Source organism: Polypterus senegalus, unplaced genomic scaffold (genome assembly GCF_016835505.1).
Source record: "Polypterus senegalus isolate Bchr_013 unplaced genomic scaffold, ASM1683550v1 scaffold_1493, whole genome shotgun sequence".
Taxonomy (NCBI): Eukaryota; Metazoa; Chordata; class Cladistia; order Polypteriformes; family Polypteridae; genus Polypterus; species Polypterus senegalus.
The window spans coordinates 2,568-7,099 of record NW_024380931.1 but is presented as its reverse complement, the minus strand read 5'-3'; the positions used below and the strand labels follow the sequence as shown (position 1 = coordinate 7,099).

General features: G+C 32.5%; 1 long non-coding RNA gene across 1 annotated transcript; it reads left to right on the top strand.

Annotated features, from left to right (window-relative positions):
* Positions 1-212: 212 nt before the first annotated feature.
* Positions 213-3,366, top strand: LOC120520413. Its single transcript, XR_005631833.1, has 3 exons — positions 213-278; positions 2,167-2,187; positions 2,758-3,366. It is a non-coding gene; the product is annotated as an uncharacterized LOC120520413 (long non-coding RNA).
* The last annotated feature ends 1,166 nt before the right edge of the window (positions 3,367-4,532 follow it).

The window sequence follows — 4,532 nt, the reverse complement described above, 5'->3', positions numbered from 1 at the left end:
TTTTTGTCATTTTATTTGCTGCTGTACTCTGAAATGCTTAGATTACTGATATTTCTTAAATTTTGTTTTTTATAAAAAAAGAAAAAGAGAAAGGAGTGGAAAGTGAATGAATAACTGCTTCAAAAGTTATTGAACTTTAAATTGTTTGGACTTTAATTCCCCTTAATGTTAACAATAGGTTTGATTAGAAAACCTGAATTGAAGTAAATATGTTGTACATCTTTTTTTCCCTAGAGTTTAAGAAAAATGGCAATTATCACAACCCATCTTCAGTACCAGTAAGTTAAAAGATTTAAAATGAGTATAATGTGTAAGGATTAGTATTGCATTTCTTCTTTATGGCAAAACATCAATGTGCAGATGAAATCTGCAAACTTTCCTGAGAGTTGTTTTTTTAATATAACTTCATTAGAAAACTCTGAATTTGTCTATTTTTTGTCTTTCATGTTACATTGAAAATTCATTCAGTGATGAATATTTCCTTCATGAAGGCCAAACCATGACAAAATAAAATAGCGAAAGTGAAATAAATCAAAAAGTTACCTTTTTAATGTGATGATTTTCTCTTTATGTATTTATTCTGCTTCTGTCAACAAGTTACAGAGCCCTGGAGAGAAGACATGGTTAGAAAGAAGAGAAAAAAAAATCATGGGGTGATTTACTCTTCATGCTAACGTTTTTAAACGTTCCCACCTTTTAGTTCATGCATGCACCTTGTTTGTTGTTTCATACGGACAGCCCAATGGATAGATACACAGGATTATGGCTACTTTTTCATTTGGGATAAGTTATGACTGTGTTGAAACGTGAATTATCACAGCATTCATCTTGCATTGTGGGGCACCACTCTGAACAAGTGGCAGCTGCAATGGATTCTCCTGGCTAATGGGCTCTACTGATGACACTATACTACCGTCAAAGAAGTAATTCACATTATTGTTGATCAGTTGCAAGATGCCGGAAGCCTGCATGGCTATCATTGGATGTACACAAAGTGCGCACAAGTTATATAAATTGAGGTAATATTTTCAATAAAATATGGGCATTAACTAGAAAACTTGTTGGTATGCTGTAATCAAAATGTTGCATGAATTACTTAAATTGAGGGAATGTGTTAATTAAAACCTGAGCATGCATTGAAATTTTTATTTACAAGTAGTAGATCATTCCCATGTTTTATTTATTAATTTTTGGATTTTTTTTTCTACCCATGTCCCCCCTTGGCTCTGTAACAAGTTTTACTTTGCTCAGTTACTATATTTTACCTGAGAAAATCGCACAGCGTTTAATGGCCTTGACCTTTGCAGGTACTTAGTAAATTAAATCCACCTACATTAAGTGAATCTGTGAGTGCCTCTTTTTGTATGGGTTCCAGAATAGAAGTTGCATTGAGTGGAGTACCTGTTGGTTACCAACAGAAAATGTGGCTAATAGGTACATTTTATGAATTTTTTTTTTGTGGGTTTTAAGTGCATTCAAAATTTTAAAAGTGCAGGTTTGCTCCAGGCAAGAAAAAAAAAAGTAAAACAATAGGTAATGTTCTGTTCTGTAGCTTTTCTCATCTCTTTTCAGCAACAGTGAATTGGCATGAACTATAATATTTGATAACGGTTTTGCTTTATTTTGTTTCATTGTGGCTTAGCGCTATTGAGCAGTTTGTCTTTTTCACTTCCTCACTATATTTATATGGTGCGTGCACTTTATGGCACATGTGTTTTCCTCAAAGATTGTATAGTGGCCAGTATTTTGGCTTTGTGTTTGTGAAAGTGGAACATGAGGGTGGACTAGCACCTCATCCAAGTAGGAGTGGAAACTTGGCAAACATACAGTATTTAACAAGTTATGTTCATGGATTATTATTAATAATTTTAATTGGTAAAAAGACAGTGTTTGAGTATATCACTATGTAAATTTTAAAAATTATTTAAGTTGTATTTTCTTTCTGTTCAAGATTTGAAGTGGACAAACAGTATGACTAGAATATTTTAAATAAATATTTATGGTTATTGTCTGTAATGTGTATATATATATTAAATAGATTGGAATAATTTTTTTGTAATGTGTGTCTTTTTTCAGTAACCTTTATGTGACTGAAGATTAGCATATCTTTTAATTTTCATAATATACTTAGAATTGAATACATGCATACATTTATTTGTCTTTCAGGCAAGAAGCCATTCAGAGAAAGTGAGTGTTGTGTTTTTATTTTTTTCTTTTCTTCTCTTCTAGCATCTTCTTTGTACTCCTGATTATTAATTTAACTCGCGTTCAGTGACTTCATCAGTAACTTTAACTGCCATTTGCACACTTATTTTTTTGCACATATTTTAATGATTTTATGTACTTCAAAAATGCCATTTTAATTTCTGCATGTGCTCCAAGTGTTATAAATTGTTATAAAAGAATCAGGTACTTCATTTATCTAAGTGGAGTTAAGCATTAGCCTTTTAACTCTACTGTCAGGATCTTTCCCAATTAAAAGATGCCTAGTTTCTTTTCTTAATTAAATATTTCAGAATCATTCTTCTGAGGTTATAATTGGGAGAAATATGATGTTGTTGTTTGATTTTTTTTTTTTTTAATCTCCAGTGTTTCACAAATGTCCTTTAAGCATCTCTTTTTGAGCAAGAATGTTTGATTCTCTTTTGTCTTTCAGTATATTTTAATATTTACTGTAGCACTTAAGCTGAAATCAAATTTATTTTTAACTGTAGGAAATTAATTTCCTATTTAAATAGTGTTTCTTTTTTCCTTTAGTGTTGAGCATTCAAAAAATCTGCAGGACCAGTTGACACATCTTTTGAAATAAACTTAAATGTGGAAAGTTTACAGAGTGACACATCGAGCTGTCAGTGGTGGCTTAGTGTCTGGAAGTGGCACAACATTCAGACAGGACAAGATGAGTGTGTTAGAGCTTCCTGTGAATATATCGTGTGTATTCCAAAGAGCTGTGAAAAGAAGATAAAAATGGTTTAGGGGTCCAGAATGTTCTGTCAAGTGATATTGTGACACCAGGATGAAAAGAATTTCTGTTAATATAATGGAATTATAATAGATGTATTTAAATAATGGTTGATTCCTTCTGCTATATTTTAAGTTCTGGGTCATTTTATGGGTATGGTATGTTTTTTTCCTTCCAGGTGATAATTCTCTCTTCTTCCATATCTGACAGAAGTTTTAAAACATTTATGCTTCAATTATGGATTGGTGCATTATCCTAAAAAGAGTTCAAAGACAATATTTGTTGTCCATTTTTATTAAATTGTAAAAGGAGCACACTCTTTGAAAATCTCTTTGAAATGCTAGATCAGGTTTGTAATACTTAAATTTAACAGGACCCTTGCGTAACTGCTTGTGATACATTTGCAAACTCTCATAAAATGTGTGCCCTTTTTGTCATTCTCAGGCTTTAATAAACAGGCACACTTTCTTAGCTTTTTGGTATGTCAGTAGCTGGAAAGTGTTTGTCTGTTCCAGATTAATTTTAACATGCAGGATCTTTAGTGCTTGCATCCCATCCATGTCCAGTTTCTATCAGAAAGCTGAATGTTAGACACCTTGAGTTTCTTAAATGGATTACACTGATATGTAAAATTAATGGAGGAATCAATAACTTGCCAGTACATTATGTCATACTCTTCAAAGATTTGAGACTGTGTGTATATGCAGGCATGTATGCATATGTTGTATTTATATAAAAAATATTGAAAGCATCTAAAATTGTATCCATTAGTTTTAAGCAGATGAAATGTTAACATATGTTTTTTTTTATGAATAAAAGAAAAGGTATTTAAATGTAAAAAGTGCATCTTACAAAAGGGTCCAGTATGTCAGATGTTTGTCAAGATACACTATTCCCAGTGACTGCAGATAAAGGCAAGGAACCATGAAATATAACAAGTTCAAAACCTATAAAACTAGATTTAACTTGCGTCTCATACATAGTAAACGAATCCAAGGTTCACAGTTGGAGAACTGCGGTTCGCTGTGTCTTGCAGTCACCATGTTTTCAAGTTAACAGAATGAGTAATTTAATAATACATTTTATTTATACAGGCTTTCAGAGAACTCAAGGACACTGAACAAACAAACAAATAAATAAATAAATACAAAACACAATTATAAACAACTTAAAACATCAGAAAATCTAAAATTAAAACCAAACAAAACCACTATAATTAGGAGGAAGAAGAAAAATCCATTTTAAACAAAATGTGTTTTAAGTTTACATTTGAAAGATAAATATGATTTGATATTTCGGAGATCCGCAGGTAATGAGTTCCAGTGCTTGGGAGCAGAACGGCTGAAAGCTCTGCTCTCCATGGTAGTTAGACGGGAGGGAGGAACGGTCAGATGGGTGGAGGAAGAGGATCTAAGGTTACGGAGGAATGGCAACATGTAGAAGGTCAGACAGATATGGAGGTGCGAGGTTATGGATGGCCTTAAAAGTTAGTAGCAGAATCTTAAAATCAATACGAAACTTGATCGGAGCCAATGAAGCTGCTGCAAGACCGGTAATATGGTGAAAAGAT